This window comes from Myxine glutinosa, chromosome 1, assembly GCF_964187855.1.
Source record: "Myxine glutinosa chromosome 1, kmMyxGlut1.1, whole genome shotgun sequence".
In the NCBI taxonomy this organism is placed as follows: Eukaryota; Metazoa; Chordata; class Myxini; order Myxiniformes; family Myxinidae; genus Myxine; species Myxine glutinosa.
The window spans coordinates 151,223,391-151,244,791 of record NC_136261.1 but is presented as its reverse complement, the minus strand read 5'-3'; the positions used below and the strand labels follow the sequence as shown (position 1 = coordinate 151,244,791).

The window sequence follows — 21,401 nt, the reverse complement described above, 5'->3', positions numbered from 1 at the left end:
CCAGCCAAAAGGCAAAAATAAACAATAAAAAGAAAGGAAAGTACACACTGATTGCTTCATGAAAAGCTTGTAGAACTTTTTTTTATTATAATGAGGGGATATAGCTCAGTGGTAGAGTATTTGACTGCAAGTTCATAAATGTCCTCAGTTCGAATCTGAGTGTCTCACTTCATTCTCAACTTTTCAATAGCAATATTTTCATGAAATTCAACAAATTCAAAGAAGTATTTGTGAAATCTGTGATGAATGTGGATGTTGGCTTCATTTAACACCTTTTCAAAATAAATAATGAAAGAATATGCAGTATTGGAATTGCAATGCAGCTTTGTATTTGCAAATAATTTAAAAACAAATTGTATGCAAATTATTAAAAGATTCTTACGTCGACAACTTGACTTTTTTTGATGAGATATCAACAGCAGCTTATTTTTAAATCGAGACTTTTGTATTGTTCCTGAAAATGTCACTCATTATTGCCAATGTGTCCATCAAAAGACTGGTGTGCATTTTGAAGAACAATTATTTTTGAATGACAACGATGGAGAAGGGAAGAAAAAACAAAACAGAGGAGGCCGCTTTTTGAAATAATTTGTCATTGTTTGGCAAACTTCCTCAAAAACACATTTGCAGCACAACATTTTATTTTGAGTTAAAGAAACAGAATGTGACTGCTGTGGATGTAATTTTGTATCTCTGGTGTATCATCTTTTCTGGGTTTTTTTCATCAGGAAAACATTTTCCAAAACAGATATTTGTTTGGATAAAGGTGGGAATTTTCAGAAACTCATCTCCCATCCAGGGAACATAAAAATAGAATTTGACAGCTGTGGAGATGAAAGTAATATGAACATTAAACTCCAAATCTTGCAATGGAAATGATTTCAATGAAATGAATACACATTAGAATGCACTTTCAGCAACTGAAAGGGAAGAAAAGTATCATGAGGAAAGCGAAACAAAGAAACCAGCAAAAAGGCAAAAATAAACAATCAAAAGAAAGGAAAGTACACACTGATTGCTTCATGAAAAGCTTGTAGAACTTTTTTTTTTATAATGAGGGGATATAGCTCAGTGGTAGAGTGTTTGACTGCAGTTCAAAATGTCCTCAGTTCAAATCTGAGTCTCCCCTTCATTCTCAACTTTTTTACAACAATATTTTCATGAAATTCAGCAAATTCAAAGGAGTATTTGTGAAATAATTGATGAATGTTGATGTTGGCTTCATTTAACACCTTTTCAAAATAAATAATGAAAGAATATGCAGAATTGGAATTGCAATGTAGCTTTGTATTTACAAATGATTTGAAAACAAATTGTATGCAAATGATTAAAAGATTCTTACGTCGACAACTTGACTTTTTTTTTGCTGAGATATCAACAGCAGCTTATTTTTAAATCGAGACTTTTGTATTATTTATGAAAATGTCACTCATTATTGCCAATGTGTCCATTAAAAAGACTTGTGTGCATTTTGAAGAACAATTATTTTTGAATGACAACGATGGAGAAGGGAAGAAAAAACAAACAGAGGAGTCCGCTTATTGAAATAATTTGTTATTGTTTGGCGAACTTCTTCCTCAAAAACACATTTGCAGAACAACGTTTTATTTTCAGTTAAAGAAACAGAATGTGACTGCTGTGGATGTAATTCGAAATCTCTGGTGTATCATCTTTTCTCGTTGTTTTTCATCAGGAAAACATTTTCAAAAACACATATTTGTTTGGATAAAGGAAGGAATTTTCAGAAACTCATCTCCCGTGAAGGGAACATAAAAATAGAATATGACAACTGTGGAGATAAAAGTAATATGAACATTAAACTCCAAATCTTGCAATGGAAATGATTTCAATGAAATGCACAAACATGAGAATGCACTTTCAGCAACTGAAAGGGAAGAAAAGTATCATGAGGAAAGCGAAAGAAAGATACCAGCCAAAAGGCAAAAATAAACAATAAAAAGAAAGGTAAGTACACACTGATTGCTTCATGAAAAGCTTGTAGAACTTTTTTTTTTATAGTGAGGGGATATAGCTCAGTGGTGGAGCATTTGACTGGAGTTCAAAATGTCCTCAGTTCGAATATGAGTGTCCACTTCATTCTCAACTTTTCGATAGCAATATTTTCATGAAATTCAACAAATTCAAAGGAGAATTTGTGAAATCTGTGATGAATGTTGATGTTGGCTTCATTTAACACCTTTTCAAATTAAATAATGAAAGAATATGCACAATTGGAATTGCAATGCAGCTTTGTATTTGCAAATAATTTAAAAACAAATTGCATGCAAATTATTAAAACACTTACGTCGACAACTTGACTTTTTTTTTGCTGAGATGTCAACATCAGCTTATTTTTAAATCGAGACTTTCTTTTCTTTATGAAAATGTCACTCATTATTGCCAATGTGTCCATCAAAAGACTGGTGTGCATTTTGAAGAACAATTATTTTTGAATGACAACGATGGAGAAGGGAAGAAAAAACAAAACAGAGGAGTCCGCTTTTTGAAATAATTTGTCATTGTTTGGCGAACTTCTTCCTCAAAAACACATTTGCAGCACAACATTTTATTTTCAGTTAAAAAAACAGAATGTGACTGCTGTGGATGTAATTCTATATCTCTGGTGTGTAATCTTTTCTCGTTTTTTTTCATCAGGAAAACATTGTCCAAAACACATATTTGTTTGGATAAAGGTGGGAATTTTCAGAAACTCATCTCCCATTCGGGGAACATAAAAATAGAATTTGACAGCTGTGGAGATAAAAGTAATATGAACATTAAACTCCAAATCTTGGAATGGAAATGATTTCAATGAAATGCACAAACATGAGAATGCACTTTCAGCAACTGAAAGGGAAGAAAAGTATCATGAGGAAAGCGAAACAAAGAAACCAGCCAAAAGGCAAAAATAAACAATAAAAAGAAAGGAAAGTACACACTGATTGCTTCATGGAAAGCTTGTAGAAATTTTATTTTTATGAAGAGGGGATATCGCTCAGTGGTAGAGCATTTGACTGCAGTTCAAAATGTTCTCAATTCGAATCTGAGTGTCCCCTTCATTCTCAACTTTTTGACAGCAATATTTTCATGAAATTCAACAAATTCAAAGGAGTATTTGTGAAATTTTGATGAATGTTGATGTTGGCTTCATTGAACACCTTGTCAAAATAAATAATGAAAGAATATGCAGAATTGGAATTGCAATGTCGCTTTGTATTTGCAAATAATTTAAAAACAAATTGTATGCAAATTATTAAAAGACTCTTACGTCGACAACTTGACTTTTCTGGATGAGATATCAACAGCAGCTTATTTTTAAAACAAGACTTTTGTATTCTTCCTGAAAATGTCACTCATTATTGCCAATGTGTCCATCAAAAGACTGGTGTGCATTTTGAAGAACAATTATTTTTGAATGACAACGATGGAGAAGGGAAGAAAAAACAAACAGAGGAGTCCGCTTATTGAGATAATTTGTCATTGTTTGGTGAACTTCTTCCTCAAAAACACATTTGCAGCACAACATTTTATTTTGAGTTAAAGAAACAGAATGTGACTGCTGTGGATGTAATTCTGTATCTCTGGTGTGTAATCGTTTCTCGTTTTTTTTCATCAGGAAAACATTTTCCAAAACACATATTTGTTTGGATAAATGTGGGAATTTTCAGAAACTCATCTCCCATGAAGGGAACATAAAAATAGAATTTGACAGCTGTGGAGATAAAAGCAATATGAACATTAAACTCCAAATCTTGCAATGGAAATGATTTCAATGAAATGAATAAACATTAGAATGCACTTTCAGCAACTGAAAGGGAAGAAAAGTATCATGAGGAAAGCGAAACAAAGAAACCAGCAAAAAGGCAAAAATAAACACGAAAAAGAAAGGAAAGTACACACTGATTGCTTCATGAAAAGCTTGTAGAACGTTTATTTTTATCAAGAAGGGGATATAGCTCAGTGGTAGAGCATTTGACTGCAGTTCAACATGTCCTCAGTTGAAATCTGAGTGTCCCCATCATTCTCAACTTTTTGATAATAATATTTTAATGCAATTCAACAATTTCAAAGGAGTGTTTGTGAAATCTGTAATGAATGTTGATGTTGGCTTCATTTAACACCTTTTCAAAATAAATAATGAAAGAATATGCAGAATTGGATTTGCAATGTAGCTTTGTATTTGCAAATGATTTGAAAACAAATTGTATGCAAATGATTAAAAGATTCTTATGTCGACAACTTGACTTTTTTTTGCTGAGATATCAACAGCAGCTTATTTTTAAATCGAGACTTTTGTATTATTTATGAAAATGTCACTCATTATTGCCAATGTGTCCATCAAAAGACTGGTGTGCATTTTGAAGAACAATTATTTTTGAATGACAACGATGGAGAAGGGAAGAAAAAACAAAACAGAGGAGTCCGCTTTTTGAAATAATTTGTCATTGTTTGGCAAACTTCCTCAAAAACACATTTGCAGCACAACATTTTATTTTGAGTTAAAGAAACAGAATGTGACTGCTGTGGATGTAATTTTGTATCTCTGGTGTATCATCTTTTCTGGGTTTTTTTCATCAGGAAAACATTTTCCAAAACAGATATTTGTTTGGATAAAGGTGGGAATTTTCAGAAACTCATATCCCATGAAGGGAACATAAAAATAGAATTTGACAGCTGTGGAGATGAAAGTAATATGAACATTAAACTCCAAATCTTGCAATGGAAATGATTTCAATGAAATGAATACACATTAGAATGCACTTTCAGCAACTGAAAGGGAAGAAAAGTATCATGAGGAAAGCGAAACAAAGAAACCAGCAAAAAGGCAAAAATAAACAATCAAAAGAAAGGAAAGTACACACTGATTGCTTCATGAAAAGCTTGTAGAACTTTTTTGTTTATAATGAGGGGATATAGCTCAGTGGTAGAGTATTTGACTGCAGTTCAAAATGTCCTCAGTTCGAATCTGAGTGTCCCCTTCATTCTCAACTTTTTTACAACAATATTTTCATGAAATTCAGCAAATTCAAAGGAGTATTTGTGAAATAATTGATGAATGTTGATGTTGACTTCATTTAACACCTTTTCAAAATAAATAATGAAAGAATATGCAGAATATTAATTGCAATGTAGCTTTGTATTTGCAAATAATTTAAAAACAAATTGTATGCAAATTATTAAAAGACTCTTACGTGGACAACTTTACTTTTTTTTTGCTGAGATATCAACAGCAGCTTATTTTTAAATCGAGACTTTTGTATTCTTCATGAAAATGTCACTCTTTTTTGCCAATGTGTCCATCAAAAGACTGGTGTGCATTTTGAAGAACAATTATTTTTGAATGACAACGATGGAGAAGGGAAGAAAAAACAAACAGAGGAGTCCACTTATTGAAATAATTTGTCATTGTTTGGCGAACTTCTTCCTCAAAAACACATTTGCAGCACAACATTTTCTTTTGAGTTAAAGAAACAGAATGTGACTGCTGTGGATGTAATTCTGTATCTCTGGTATGTAATCGTTTCTCGTTTTTTTTCATCAGGAATACATTTTCCAAAACACATATTTGTTTGGATAAATGTGGGAATTTTCAGAAACTCATCTCCCATGAAGGGAACATAAAAATAGAATTTGACAGCTGTGGAGATAAAAGTAATATGACCATTAAACTCCAAATCTTGCAATGGAAATGATTTCAATGAAATGAATAAACATTAGAATGCACTTTCAGCAACTGAAAGGGAAGAAAAGTATCATGAGGAAAGCAAAACAAAGAAACCAGCAAAAAGGCAAAAATAAACACGAAAAAGAAAGGAAAGTACACACTGATTGCTTCATGAAAAGCTTGTAGAACGTTAATTTTTATCAAGAAGGGGATATAGCTCAGTGGTAGAGCATTTGACTGCAGCTCAACATGTCCTCAGTTGAAATCTGAGTGTCCCCATCATTCTCAACTTTTTGATAATAATATTTTAATGCAATTCAACAATTTCAAAGGAGTGTTTGTGAAATCTGTGATGAATGTTGATGTTGGCTTCATTTAACACCTTTTCAAAATAAATAATGAAAGAATATGCAGAATTGGAATTGCAATGTAGCTTTGTATTTGCAAATGATTTGAAAACAAATTGTATGCAAATGATTAAAAGATTCTTACGTCGACAACTTGACTTTTTTTTTGCTGAGATACCAACAGCAGCTTATTTTTAAATCGAGACTTTTGTATTATTTATGAAAATGTCACTCATTATTGCCAATGTGTCCATTAAAAAGACTTGTGTGCATTTTGAAGAACAATTATTTTTGAATGACAACGATGGAGAAGGGAAGAAAAAACAAACAGAGGAGTCCGCTTATTGAAATAATTTGTTATTGTTTGGCGAACTTCTTCCTCAAAAACACATTTGCAGAACAACGTTTTATTTTCAGTTAAAGAAACAGAATGTGACTGCTGTGGATGTAATTCGAAATCTCTGGTGTATCATCTTTTCTCGTTGTTTTTCATCAGGAAAACATTTTCAAAAACACATATTTGTTTGGATAAAGGAAGGAATTTTCAGAAACTCATCTCCCGTGAAGGGAACATAAAAATAGAATATGACAACTGTGGAGATAAAAGTAATATGAACATTAAACTCCAAATCTTGCAATGGAAATGATTTCAATGAAATGCACAAACATGAGAATGCACTTTCAGCAACTGAAAGGGAAGAAAAGTATCATGAGGAAAGCGAAAGAAAGATACCAGCCAAAAGGCAAAAATAAACAATAAAAAGAAAGGTAAGTACACACTGATTGCTTCATGAAAAGCTTGTAGAACTTTTTTTTTTGTAGTGAGGGGATATAGCTCAGTGGTGGAGCATTTGACTGGAGTTCAAAATGTCCTCAGTTCGAATATGAGTGTCCACTTCATTCTCAACTTTTCGATAGCAATATTTTCATGAAATTCAACAAATTCAAAGGAGAATTTGTGAAATCTGTGATGAATGTTGATGTTGGCTTCATTTAACACCTTTTCAAATTAAATAATGAAAGAATATGCACAATTGGAATTGCAATGCAGCTTTGTATTTGCAAATAATTTAAAAACAAATTGCATGCAAATTATTAAAACACTCTTACGTCGACAACTTGACTTTTTTTTTGCTGAGATGTCAACATCAGCTTATTTTTAAATCGAGACTTTTCTTTTCTTTATGAAAATGTCACTCATTATTGCCAATGTGTCCATCAAAAGACTGGTGTGCATTTTGAAGAACAATTATTTTTGAATGACAACGATAGAGAAGGGAAGAAAAAACAAAACAGAGGAGTCCGCTTTTTGAAATAATTTGTCATTGTTTGGTGAACTTCTTCCTCAAAAACACATTTGCAGCACAACATTTTATTTTCAGTTAAAAAAACAGAATGTGACTGCTGTGGATGTAATTCTATATCTCTGGTGTGTAATCTTTTCTCGTTTTTTTTCATCAGGAAAACATTGTCCAAAACACATATTTGTTTGGATAAAGGTGGGAATTTTCAGAAACTCATCTCCCATTCGGGGAACATAAAAATAGAATTTGACAGCTGTGGAGATAAAAGTAATATGAACATTAAACTCCAAATCTTGGAATGGAAATGATTTCAATGAAATGCACAAACATGAGAATGCACTTTCAGCAACTGAAAGGGAAGAAAAGTATCATGAGGAAAGCGAAACAAAGAAACCAGCCAAAAGGCAAAAATAAACAATAAAAAGAAAGGAAAGTACACACTGATTGCTTCATGGAAAGCTTGTAGAAATTTTATTTTTATGAAGAGGGGATATCGCTCAGTGGTAGAGCATTTGACTGCAGTTCAAAATGTTCTCAGTTCGAATCTGAATGTCCCCTTCATTCTCAACTTTTTGACAGCAATATTTTCATGAAATTCAACAAATTCAAAGGAATATTTGTGAAATATTTAATGAATGTTGATGTTGGCTTCATTGAACACCTTGTCAAAATAAATAATGAAAGAATATGCAGAATTGGAATTGCAATGTCGCTTTGTATTTGCAAATAATTTAAAAACAAATTGTATGCAAATTATTAAAAGACTCTTACGTCGACAACTTGACTTTTTTTTTGCTGAGATATCAACAGCAGCTTATTTTTAAATCGAGACTTTTGTATTCTTCATGAAAATGTCACTCTTTATTGCCAATGTGTCCATCAAAAGACTGGTGTGCATTTTGAAGAACAATTATTTTTGAATGACAACGATGGAGAAGGGAAGAAAAAACAAACAGAGGAGTCCGCTCATTGAAATAATTTGTCATTGTTTGGCGAACTTCTTCCTGAAAAACACATTTGCAGCACAACATTTTATTTTGAGTTAAAGAAACAGAATGTGACTGCTGTGGATGTAATTCTGTATCTCTGGTATGTAATCGTTTCTCGTTTTTTTTCATCAGGAAAACATTTTCGAAAACACATATTTGTTTGGATAAAGGTGGGAATTTTCAGAAACTCATCTCTGATGAAGGGAACATAAAAATAGTATTTGACAGCTGTGGAAATAAAAGTAATATGGACATTAAACTCCACATCTTGCAATGGAAATGATTTCAATGAAATGCATAAACTTTAGAATGCACTTTCAGCAACTGAAAGGGATGAAAAGTATCATGAGGAAAGCGAAACAAAGAAACCAGCAAAAAGGCAAAAATAAACAATAAAAAGAAAGGAAAGTACACACTGATTGCTTCATGAAAAGCTTGTAGAACTTTGTGTTATCAAGAGGGGATACAGCTCAGTGGTAGAGCATTTGATCGCAGTTCAAAATGTCGTCAGTTCAAATCTGAGTGTCCCCATCATTCTCAACTTTTTGATAATAATATTTTCATGAAATTCAACAAATTCAAAGGAGTGTTTGTGAAATCTGTGATGAATGTTGATGTTGGCTTCATTTAACACCTTTTCAAAATAAATAATGAAAGAATATGCAGAATTGGATTTGCAATGTAGCTTTGTATTTGCAAATGATTTGAAAACAAATTGTATGCAAATGATTAAAAGATTCTTACGTCGACAACTTGACTTTTTTTTTGCTGAGATATCAACAGCAGCTTATTTTTAAATCGAGACTTTTGTATTATTTATGAAAATGTCACTCATTATTGCCAATGTGTCCATTAAAAAGACTAGTGTGCATTTTGAAGAACAATTATTTTTGAATGACAACGATGGAGAAGGGAAGAAAAAACAAACAGAGGAGTCCGCTTATTGAAATAATTTGTTATTGTTTGGCGAACTTCTTCCTCAAAAACACATTTGCAGAACAACGTTTTATTTTCAGTTAAAGAAACAGAATGTGACGGCTGTGGATGTAATTCTATATCTCTGGTGTATCATCTTTTCTCGTTGTTTTTCATCAGGAAAACATTTTCCAAAACACATATTTGTTTGGATAAAGGAAGGAATTTTCAGAAACTCATGTCCCGTGAAGGGAACAAAAAAATAGAATTTGACAGCTGTGTCGATAAAAGTAATATGAACATTAAACTCCAAATCTTGCAATGGAAATGATTTCAATGAAATGCACAAACATGAGAATGCACTTTCAGCAACTGAAAGGGAAGAAAAGTATCATGAGGAAAGTGAAAGAAAGAAACCAGCCAAAAGGCAAAAATAAACAATAAAAAGAAAGGAAAGTACACACTGATTGCTTCATGAAAAGCTTGTAGAACTTTTTTTAATATAATGAGGGATATAGCTCAGTGGTAGAGTATTTGACTGCAGTTCAAAATGTCCTCAGTTCGAATCTGAGTGTCCACTTCATTCTCAAGTTTTCGATAGCAATATTTTCATGAAATTCAACAAATTCAAAGGAGTATTTGTGAAATCTGTGATGAATGTTGATGTTGGCTTCATTTAACACCTTTTCAAAATAAATAATGAAAGAATATGCAGTATTGGAATTGCAATGCAGCTTTGTATTTGCAAATAACTTAAAAACAAATTGTATGCAAATTATTAAAAGATTCTTACGTCGACAACTTGACTTTTTTTTGATGAGATATCAACAGCAGCTTATTTTTAAATCGAGACTTTTGTATTCTTCCTGAAAATGTCACTCATTATTGCCAATGTGTCCATCAAAAGACTGGTGTGCATTTTGAAGAACAATTATTTTTGAATGACAACGATGGAGAAGGGAAGAAAAAACAAAACAGAGGAGTCCGCTTTTTGAAATAATTTGTCATTGTTTGGCAAACTTCCTCAAAAACACATTTGCAGCACAACATTTTATTTTGAGTTAAAGAAACAGAATGTGACTGCTGTGGATGTAATTTTGTATCTCTGGTGTATCATCTTTTCTCGGTTTTTTTCATCAGGAAAACATTTTCCAAAACAGATATTTGTTTGGATAAAGGTGGGAATTTTCAGAAACTCATCTCCCATGAAGGGAACATAAAAATAGAATTTGACAGCTGTGGAGATAAAAGTAATATGAACATTAAACTCCAAATCTTGCAATGGAAATGATTTCAATGAAATGAATAAACATTAGAATGCACTTTCAGCAACTGAAAGGGAAGAAAAGTATCATGAGGAAAGCGAAACAAAGAAACCAGCAAAAAGGCAAAAATAAACACGAAAAAGAAAGGAAAGTACACACTGATTGCTTCATGAAAAGCTTGTAGAACGTTAATTTTTATCTAGAAGGGGATATAGCTCAGTGGTAGAGCATTTGACTGCAACTCAACATGTCCTCAGTTGAAATCTGAGTGTCCCCATCATTCTCAAGTTTTTGATAATAATATTTTAATGCAATTCAACAATTTCAAAGGAGTGTTTGTGAAATCTGTGATGAATGTTGATGTTGGCTTCATTTAACACCTTTTCAAAATAAATAATGAAAGAATATGCAGAATTGGAATTGCAATGTAGCTTTGTATTTGCAAATGATTTGAAAACAAATTGTATGCAAATGATTAAAAGATTCTTACGTCGACAACTTGATTTTTTTTTTGCTGAGATATCAACAGCAGCTTATTTTTAAATCGAGACTTTTGTATTATTTATGAAAATGTCACTCATTATTGCCAATGTGTCCATTAAAAAGACTTGTGTGCATTTTGAAGAACAATTATTTTTGAATGACAACGATGGAGAAGGGAAGAAAAAACAAACAGAGGAGTCCGCTTATTGAAATAATTTGTTATTGTTTGGCGAACTTCTTCCTCAAAAACACATTTGCAGAACAACGTTTTATTTTCAGTTAAAGAAACAGAATGTGACTGCTGTGGATGTAATTCGAAATCTCTGGTGTATCATCTTTTCTCGTTGTTTTTCATTAGGAAAACATTTTCAAAAACACATATTTGTTTGGATAAAGGAAGGAATTTTCAGAAACTCATCTCCCGTGAAGGGAACATAAAAATAGAATATGACAGCTGTGGAGATAAAAGTAATATGAACATTAAACTCCAAATCTTGCAATGGAAATGATTTCAATGAAATGCACAAACATGAGAATGCACTTTCAGCAACTGAAAGGGAAGAAAAGTATCATGAGGAAAGCGAAAGAAAGATACCAGCCAAAAGGCAAAAATAAACAATAAAAAGAAAGGTAAGTACACACTGATTGCTTCATGAAAAGCTTGTAGAACTTTTTGTTTTATAATGAGGGGATATAGCTCAGTGTTGGAGCATTTGACTGGAGTTCAAAATGTCGTCAGTTCGAATATAGAATGTCCACTTCATTCTCAACTTTTCAATAGCAATATTTTCATGAAATGCAACAAATTCAAAGGAGAATTTGTGAAATCTGTGATGAATGTTGATGTTGGCTTCATTTAACACCTTTTCAAATTAAATAATGAAAGAATATGCAGAATTGGAATTGCAATGCAGCTTTGTATTTGCAAATAATTTAAAAACAAATTGCATGCAAATTATTAAAAGACTCTTACGTCGACAAGTTGACTTTTTTTTGATGAGATATCAACAGCAGCTTATTTTTAAATCGAGACTTTTGTATTGTTCCTGAAAATGTCACTCATTATTGCCAATGTGTCCATCAAAAGACTGGTGTGCATTTTGAAGAACAATTATTTTTGAATGACAACGATGGAGAAGGGAAGAAAAAACAAACAGAGGAGTCCGCTTATTGAAATAATTTGTCATTGTTTGGCGAACTTCTTCCTCAAAAACACATTTGCAGAACAACGTTTTATTTTCAGTTAAAGAAACAGAATGTGACTGCTGTGGATGTAATTCGAAATCTCTGGTGTATCATCTTTTCTCGTTGTTTTTCATCAGGAAAACATTTTCAAAAACACATCTTTGTTTGGATAAAGGAAGGAATTTTCAGAAACTCATCTCCCGTGAAGGGAACATAAAAATAGAATATGACAGCTGTGGAGATAAAAGTAATATGAACATTAAACTCCAAATCTTGCAATGGAAATGATTTCAATGAAATGCACAAACATGAGAATGCACTTTCAGCAACTGAAAGGGAAGAAAAATATCATGAGGAAAGCGAAAGAAAGATACCAGCCAAAAGGCAAAAATAAACAATAAAAAGAAAGGTAAGTACACACTGATTGCTTCATGAAAAGCTTGTAGAACTTTTTTTTTTATAATGAGGGGATATAGCTCAGTGGTGGAGCATTTGACTGGAGTTCAAAATGTCCTCAGTTCGAATATGAATGTCCACTTCATTCTCAACTTTTCGATAGCAATATTTTCATGAAATTCAACAAATTCAAAGGAGAATTTGTGAAATCTGTGATGAATGTTGATGTTGGCTTCATTTAACACCTTTTCAAATTAAATAATGAAAGAATATGCAGAATTGGAATTGCAATGCAGCTTTGTATTTGCAAATAATTTAAAAACAAATTGCATGCAAATTATTAAAAGACTCTTACGTCGACAAGTTGACTTTTTTTTGATGAGATATCAACAGCAGCTTATTTTTAAATCGAGACTTTTGTATTGTTCCTGAAAATGTCACTCATTATTGCCAATGTGTCCATCAAAAGACTGGTGTGCATTTTGAAGAACAATTATTTTTGAATGACAACGATGGAGAAGGGAAGAAAAAACAAACAGAGGAGTCCGCTTATTGAAATAATTTGTTATTGTTTGGCGAACTTCTTCCTCAAAAACACATTTGCAGCACAACATTTTATTTTCAGTTAAAGAAACAGAATGTGACTGCTGTGGATGTAATTCTGTATCTCTGGTATGTAATCGTTTCTCGTTTTTTTTCATCAGGAATACATTTTCCAAAACACATATTTGTTTGGATAAAGGAAGGAATTTTCAGAAACTCATCTCCCATGAAGGGAACATAAAAATAGAATTTGACAGCTGTGGAGATAAAAGTAATATGACCATTAAACTCCAAATCTTGCAATGGAAATGATTTCAATGAAATGAATAAACATTAGAATGCACTTTCAGCAACTGAAAGGGAAGAAAAGTATCATGAGGAAAGCGAAACAAAGAAACCAGCAAAAAGGCAAAAATAAACACGAAAAAGAAAGGAAAGTACACACTGATTGCTTCATGAAAAGCTTGTAGAACGTTAATTTTTATCAAGAAGGGGATATAGCTCAGTGGTAGAGCATTTGACTGCAGCTCAACATGTCCTCAGTTGAAATCTGAGTGTCCCCATCGTTCTCAACTTTTTGATAATAATATTTTAATGCAATTCAACAATTTCAAAGGAGTGTTTGTGAAATCTGTGATGAATGTTGATGTTGGCTTCATTTAACACCTTTTCAAAATAAATAATGAAAGAATATGCAGAATTGGAATTGCAATGTAGCTTTGTATTTACAAATGATTTGAAAACAAATTGTATGCAAATGATTAAAAGATTCTTACGTCGACAACTTGACTTTTTTTTTGCTGAGATATCAACAGCAGCTTATTTTTAAATCGAGACTTTTGTATTATTTATGAAAATGTCACTCATTATTGCCAATGTGTCCATTAAAAAGACTTGTGTGCATTTTGAAGAACAATTATTTTTGAATGACAACGATGGAGAAGGGAAGAAAAAACAAACAGAGGAGACCGCTTATTGAAATAATTTGTTATTGTTTGGCGAACTTCTTCCTCAAAAACACATTTGCAGAACAACGTTTTATTTTCAGTTAAAGAAACAGAATGTGACTGCTGTGGATGTAATTCGAAATCTCTGGTGTATCATCTTTTCTCGTTGTTTTTCATCAGGAAAACATTTTCAAAAACACATATTTGTTTGGATAAAGGAAGGAATTTTCAGAAACTCATCTCCCGTGAAGGGAACATAAAAATAGAATATGACAACTGTGGAGATAAAAGTAATATGAACATTAAACTCCAAATCTTGCAATGGAAATGATTTCAATGAAATGCACAAACATGAGAATGCACTTTCAGCAACTGAAAGGGAAGAAAAGTATCATGAGGAAAGCGAAAGAAAGATACCAGCCAAAAGGCAAAAATAAACAATAAAAAGAAAGGTAAGTACACACTGATTGCTTCATGAAAAGCTTGTAGAACTTTTTTTTTTATAGTGAGTGGATATAGCTCAGTGGTGGAGCATTTGACTGGAGTTCAAAATGTCCTCAGTTCGAATATGAGTGTCCACTTCATTCTCAACTTTTCGATAGCAATATTTTCATGAAATTCAACAAATTCAAAGGAGAATTTGTGAAATCTGTGATGAATGTTGATGTTGGCTTCATTTAACACCTTTTCAAATTAAATAATGAAAGAATATGCGCAATTGGAATTGCAATGCAGCTTTGTATTTGCAAATAATTTAAAAACAAATTGCATGCAAATTATTAAAACACTCTTACGTCGACAACTTGACTTTTTTTTTGCTGAGATGTCAACATCAGCTTATTTTTAAATCGAGACTTTTCTTTTCTTTATGAAAATGTCACTCATTATTGCCAATGTGTCCATCAAAAGACTGGTGTGCATTTTGAAGAACAATTATTTTTGAATGACAACGATGGAGAAGGGAAGAAAAAACAAAACAGAGGAGTCCGCTTTTTGAAATAATTTGTCATTGTTTGGCGAACTTCTTCCTCAAAAACACATTTGCAGCACAACATTTTATTTTCAGTTAAAAAAACAGAATGTGACTGCTGTGGATGTAATTCTATATCTCTGGTGTGTAATCTTTTCTCGTTTTTTTTCATCAGGAAAACATTGTCCAAAACACATATTTGTTTGGATAAAGGTGGGAATTTTCAGAAACTCATCTCCCATTCGGGGAACATAAAAATAGAATTTGACAGCTGTGGAGATAAAAGTAATATGAACATTAAACTCCAAATCTTGGAATGGAAATGATTTCAATGAAATGCACAAACATGAGAATGCACTTTCAGCAACTGAAAGGGAAGAAAAGTATCATAAGGAAAGCGAAACAAAGAAACCAGCCAAAAGGCAAAAATAAACAATAAAAAGAAAGGAAAGTACACACTGATTGCTTCATGGAAAGCTTGTAGAAATTTTATTTTTATGAAGAGGGGATATCGCTCAGTGGTAGAGCATTTGACTGCAGTTCAAAATGTTCTCAGTTCGAATCTGAATGTCCCCTTCATTCTCAACTTTTTGACAGCAATATTTTCATGAAATTCAACAAATTCAAAGGAGTATTTGTGAAATATTTGATGAATGTTGATGTTGGCTTCATTGAACACCTTGTCAAAATAAATAATGAAAGAATATGCAGAATTGGAATTGCAATGTCGCTTTGTATTTGCAAATAATTTAAAAACAAATTGTATGCAAATTATTAAAAGACTCTTACGTCGACAACTTGACTTTTTTTTGCTGAGATATCAACAGCAGCTTATTTTTAAATCGAGACTTTTGTATTCTTCATGAAAATGTCACTCTTTATTGCCAATGTGTCCATCAAAAGACTGGTGTGCATTTTGAAGAACAATTATTTTTGAATGACAACGATGGAGAAGGGAAGAAAAAACAAACAGAGGAGTCCGCTCATTGAAATAATTTGTCATTGTTTGGCGAACTTCGTCCTGAAAAACACATTTGCAGCACAACATTTTATTTTGAGTTAAAGAAACAGAATGTGACTGCTGTGGATGTAATTCTGTATCTCTGGTATGTAATCGTTTCTCGTTTTTTTTCATCAGGAAAACATTTTCCAAAACACATATTTGTTTGGATAAAGGTGGGAATTTTCAGAAACTCATCTCTGATGAAGGGAACATAAAAATAGTATTTGACAGCTGTGGAAATAAAAGTAATATGGACATTAAACTCCACATCTTGCAATGGAAATGATTTCAATGAAATGCATAAACTTTAGAATGCACTTTCAGCAACTGAAAGGGATGAAAAGTATCATGAGGAAAGCGAAACAAAGAAACCAGCAAAAAGGCAAAAATAAACAATAAAAAGAAAGGAAAGTACACACTGATTGCTTCATGAAAAGCTTGTAGAACTTTGTTTTATCAAGAGGGGATACAGCTCAGTGGTAGAGCATTTGATCGCAGTTCAAAATGTCGTCAGTTCAAATCTGAGTGTCCCTATCGTTCTCAACTTTTTGATAATAATATTTTCATGAAATTCAACAAATTCAAAGGAGTGTTTGTGAAATCTGTGATGAATGTTGATGTTGGCTTCATTTAACACCTTTTCAAAATAAATAATGAAAGAATATGCAGAATTGGATTTGCAATGTAGCTTTGTATTTGCAAATGATTTGAAAACAAATTGTATGCAAATGATTAAAAGATTCTTACGTCGACAACTTGACTTTTTTTTTGCTGAGATATCAACAGCAGCTTATTTTTAAATCGAGACTTTTGTATTATTTATGAAAATGTCACTCATTATTGCCAATGTGTCCATTAAAAAGACTAGTGTGCATTTTGAAGAACAATTATTTTTGAATGACAACGATGGAGAAGGGAAGAAAAAACAAACAGAGGAGTCCGCTTATTGAAATAATTTGTTATTGTTTGGCGAACTTCTTCCTCAAAAACACATTTGCAGAACAACGTTTTATTTTCAGTTAAAGAAACAGAATGTGACGGCTGTGGATGTAATTCTATATCTCTGGTGTATCATCTTTTCTCGTTGTTTTTCATCAGGAAAACATTTTCCAAAACACATATTTGTTTGGATAAAGGAAGGAATTTTCAGAAACTCATGTCCCGTGAAGGGAACAAAAAAATAGAATTTGACAGCTGTGTCGATAAAAGTAATATGAACATTAAACTCCAAATCTTGCAATGGAAATGATTTCAATGAAATGCACAAACATGAGAATGCACTTTCAGCAACTGAAAGGGAAGAAAAGTATCATGAGGAAAGTGAAAGAAAGAAACCAGCCAAAAGGCAAAAATAACAATAAAAAGAAAGGAAAGTACACACTGATTGCTTCATGAAAAGCTTGTAGAACTTTTTTTTATTATAATGAGGGGATATAGCTCAGTGGTAGAGTATTTGACTGCAGTTCAAAATGTCCTCAGTTCGAATCTGAGTGTCCACTTCATTCTCAACTTTTCGATAGCAATATTGTCATGAAATTCAACAAATTCAAAGGAGTATTTGTGAAATCTGTGATGAATGTTGATGTTGGCTTCATTTAACACCTTTTCAAAATAAATAATGAAAGAATATGCAGTATTGGAATTGCAATGCAGCTTTGTATTTGCAAATAATTTAAAAACAAATTGTATGCAAATTATTAAAAGATTCTTACGTCGACAACTTGACTTTTTTTTGATGAGATATCAACAGCAGCTTATTTTTAAATCGAGACTTTTGTATTCTTCCTGAAAATGTCACTCATTATTGCCAATGTGTCCATCAAAAGACTGGTGTGCATTTTGAAGAACAATTATTTTTGAATGACAACGATGGAGAAGGGAAGAAAAAACAAAACAGAGGAGTCCGCTTTTTGAAATAATTTGTCATTGTTTGGCAAACTTCCTCAAAAACACATTTGCAGCACAACATTTTATTTTGAGTTAAAGAAACAGAATGTGACTGCTGTGGATGTAATTTTGTATCTCTGGTGTATCATCTTTTCTCGGTTTTTTTCATCAGGAAAACATTTTCCAAAACAGATATTTGTTTGGATAAAGGTGGGAATTTTCAGAAACTCATCTCCCATCCAGGGAACATAAAAATTGAATTTGACAGCTGTGGAGATGAAAGTAATATGAACATTAAACTCCAAATCTTGCAATGGAAATGATTTCAATGAAATGAATACACATTAGAATGCACTTTCAGCAACTGAAAGGGAAGAAAAGTATCATGGGGAAAGCGAAACAAAGAAACCAGCAAAAAGGCAAAAATAAACAATCAAAAGAAAGGAAAGTACACACTGATTGCTTCATGAAAAGCTTGTAGAACTTTTTTTTTTTACAATGAGGGGATATAGCTCAGTGGTAGAGTATTTGACTGCAGTTCAAAATGTCCTCAGTTCGAATCTGAGTGTCCACTTCATTCTCAACTTTTCGATAGCAATATTTTCATGAAATTCAACAAATTCAAAGGAGAATTTGTGAAATCTGTGATGAATGTTGATGTTGGCTTCATTTAACACCTTTTCAAATTAAATAATGAAAGAATATGCAGAATTGGAATTGCAATGCAGCTTTGTATTTGCAAATAATTTAAAAACAAATTGCATGCAAATTATTAAAAGACTCTTACGTCGACAAGTTGACTTTTTTTTGATGAGATATGAACAGCAGCTTATTTTTAAATCGAGACTTTTGTATTGTTCCTGAAAATGTCACTCATTATTGCCAATGTGTCCATCAAAAGACTGGTGTGCATTTTGAAGAACAATTATTTTTGAATGACAACGATGGAGAAGGGAAGAAAAAACAAACAGCGGAGTCCGCTTATTGAAATAATTTGTTATTGTTTGGCGAACTTCTTCCTCAAAAACACATTTGCAGAACAACGTTTTATTTTCAGTTAAAGAAACAGAATGTGACTGCTGTGGATGTAATTCGAAATCTCTGGTGTATCATCTTTTCTCGTTGTTTTTCATTAGGAAAACATTTTCAAAAACACATATTTGTTTGGATAAAGGAAGGAATTTTCAGAAACTCATCTCCCGTGAAGGGAACATAAAAATAGAATATGACAGCTGTGGAGATAAAAGTAATATGAACATTAAACTCCAAATCTTGCAATGGAAATGATTTCAATGAAATGCACAAACATGAGAATGCACTTTCAGCAACTGAAAGGGAAGAAAAGTATCATGAGGAAAGCGAAAGAAAGATACCAGCCAAAAGGCAAAAATAAACAATAAAAAGAAAGGTAAGTACACACTGATTGCTTCATGAAAAGCTTGTAGAACTTTTTTTTTTATAATGAGGGGATATAGCTCAGTGGTGGAGCATTTAACTTGAGTTCAAAATGTCGTCAGTTCGAATATGAGTGTCCACTTCATTCTCAACTTTTCGATAGCAATATTTTCATGAAATGCAACAAATTCAAAGGAGAATTTGTGAAATCTGTGATGAATGTTGATGTTGGCTTCATTTAACACCTTTTCAAATTAAATAATGAAAGAATATGCAGAATTGGAATTGCAATGCAGCTTTGTATTTGCAAATAATTTAAAAACAAATTGCATGCAAATTATTAAAAGACTCTTACGTCGACAAGTTGACTTTTTTTTGATGAGATATCAACAGCAGCTTATTTTTAAATCGAGACTTTTGTATTGTTCCTGAAAATGTCACTCATTATTGCCAATGTGTCCATCAAAAGACTGGTGTGCATTTTGAAGAACAATTATTTTTGAATGACAACGATGGAGAAGGGAAGAAAAAACAAACAGAGGAGTCCGCTTATTGAAATAATTTGTCATTGTTTGGCGAACTTCTTCCTCAAAAACACATTTGCAGAACAACGTTTTATTTTCAGTTAAAGAAACAGAATGTGACTGCTGTGGATGTAATTCGAAATCTCTGGTGTATCATCTTTTCTCGTTGTTTTTCATCAGGAAAACATTTTCAAAAACACATCTTTGTTTGGATAAAGGAAGGAATTTTCAGAAACTCATCTCCCGTGAAGGGAACATAAAAATAGAATATGACAGCTGTGGAGATAAAAGTAATATGAACATTAAACTCCAAATCTTGCAATGGAAATGATTTCAATGAAATGCACAAACATGAGAATGCACTTTCAGCAACTGAAAGGGAAGAAAAGTATCATGAGGAAAGCGAAAGAAAGATACCAGCCAAAAGGCAAAAATAAACAATAAAAAGAAAGGTAAGTACACACTGATTGCTTCATGAAAAGCTTGTAGAACTTTTTTTTTTATAATGAGGGGATATAGCTCAGTGGTGGAGCATTTAACTTGAGTTCAAAATGTCCTCAGTTCGAATATGAATGTCCACTTCATTCTCAACTTTTCGATAGCAATATTTTCATGAAATTCAACAAATTCAAAGGAGAATTTGTGAAATCTGTGATGAATGTTGATGTTGGCTTCATTTAACACCTTTTCAAATTAAATGATGAAAGAATATGCAGAATTGGAATTGCAATGCAGCTTTGTATTTGCAAATAATTTAAAAACAAATTGCATGCAAATTATTAAAAGACTCTTACGTCGACAGGTTGACTTTTTTTTGATGAGATATCAACAGCAGCTTATTTTTAAATCGAGACTTTTGTATTGTTCCTGAAAATGTCACTCATTATTGCCAATGTGTCCATCAAAAGACTGGTGTGCATTTTGAAGAACAATTATTTTTGAATGACAACGATGGAGAAGGGAAGAAAAAACAAACAGAGGAGTCCGCTTATTGAAATAATTTGTCATTGTTTGGCGAACTTCTTCCTCAAAAACACATTTGCAGAACAACGTTTTATTTTCAGTTAAAGAAACAGAATGTGACTGCTGTGGATGTAATTCGAAATCTCTGGTGTATCATCTTTTCTCGTTGTTTTTCATCAGGAAAACATTTTCAAAAACACATCTTTGTTTGGATAAAGGAAGGAATTTTCAGAAACTCATCTCCCGTGAAGGGAACATAAAAATAGAATATGACAGCTGTGGAGATAAAAGTAATATGAACATTAAACTCCAAATCTTGCAATGGAAATGATTTCAATGAAATGCACAAACATGAGAATGCACTTTCAGCAACTGAAAGGGAAGAAAAGTATCATGAGGAAAGCGAAAGAAAGATACCAGCCAAAAGGCAAAAATAAACAATAAAAAGAAAGGTAAGTACACACTGATTGCTTCATGAAAAGCTTGTAGAACTTTTTTTTTTATAATGAGGGGATATAGCTCAGTGGTGGAGCATTTGACTGGAGTTCAAAATGTCCTCAGTTCGAATATGAATGTCCACTTCATTCTCAACTTTTCGATAGCAATATTTTCATGAAATT

At 32.3% G+C, this 21,401-nt stretch overlaps 9 non-coding genes across 9 annotated transcripts; all 9 read left to right on the top strand.

Moving 5' to 3' along the window:
- Positions 1-1,057: 1,057 nt before the first annotated feature.
- TRNAC-GCA (transfer RNA cysteine (anticodon GCA)) lies at positions 1,058-1,129 on the top strand. The gene has a single exon. It is a non-coding gene; the product is annotated as a tRNA-Cys (tRNA).
- Positions 1,130-4,907: 3,778 nt separating this feature from the next.
- TRNAC-GCA (transfer RNA cysteine (anticodon GCA)) lies at positions 4,908-4,979 on the top strand. Its single transcript has one exon. It is a non-coding gene; the product is annotated as a tRNA-Cys (tRNA).
- An 893-nt stretch (positions 4,980-5,872) lies between these two features.
- On the top strand, positions 5,873-5,944 carry TRNAC-GCA (transfer RNA cysteine (anticodon GCA)). The gene has a single exon. It is a non-coding gene; the product is annotated as a tRNA-Cys (tRNA).
- A 3,785-nt stretch (positions 5,945-9,729) lies between these two features.
- On the top strand, positions 9,730-9,803 carry TRNAC-GCA (transfer RNA cysteine (anticodon GCA)). Its single transcript has one exon. It is a non-coding gene; the product is annotated as a tRNA-Cys (tRNA).
- Positions 9,804-10,690: 887 nt separating this feature from the next.
- TRNAC-GCA (transfer RNA cysteine (anticodon GCA)) lies at positions 10,691-10,762 on the top strand. The gene has a single exon. It is a non-coding gene; the product is annotated as a tRNA-Cys (tRNA).
- Positions 10,763-13,583: 2,821 nt separating this feature from the next.
- TRNAC-GCA (transfer RNA cysteine (anticodon GCA)) lies at positions 13,584-13,655 on the top strand. Its single transcript has one exon. It is a non-coding gene; the product is annotated as a tRNA-Cys (tRNA).
- An 893-nt stretch (positions 13,656-14,548) lies between these two features.
- On the top strand, positions 14,549-14,620 carry TRNAS-GGA (transfer RNA serine (anticodon GGA)). The gene has a single exon. It is a non-coding gene; the product is annotated as a tRNA-Ser (tRNA).
- A 2,819-nt stretch (positions 14,621-17,439) lies between these two features.
- Positions 17,440-17,511, top strand: TRNAC-GCA (transfer RNA cysteine (anticodon GCA)). Its single transcript has one exon. It is a non-coding gene; the product is annotated as a tRNA-Cys (tRNA).
- Positions 17,512-18,401: 890 nt separating this feature from the next.
- On the top strand, positions 18,402-18,473 carry TRNAC-GCA (transfer RNA cysteine (anticodon GCA)). Its single transcript has one exon. It is a non-coding gene; the product is annotated as a tRNA-Cys (tRNA).
- The last annotated feature ends 2,928 nt before the right edge of the window (positions 18,474-21,401 follow it).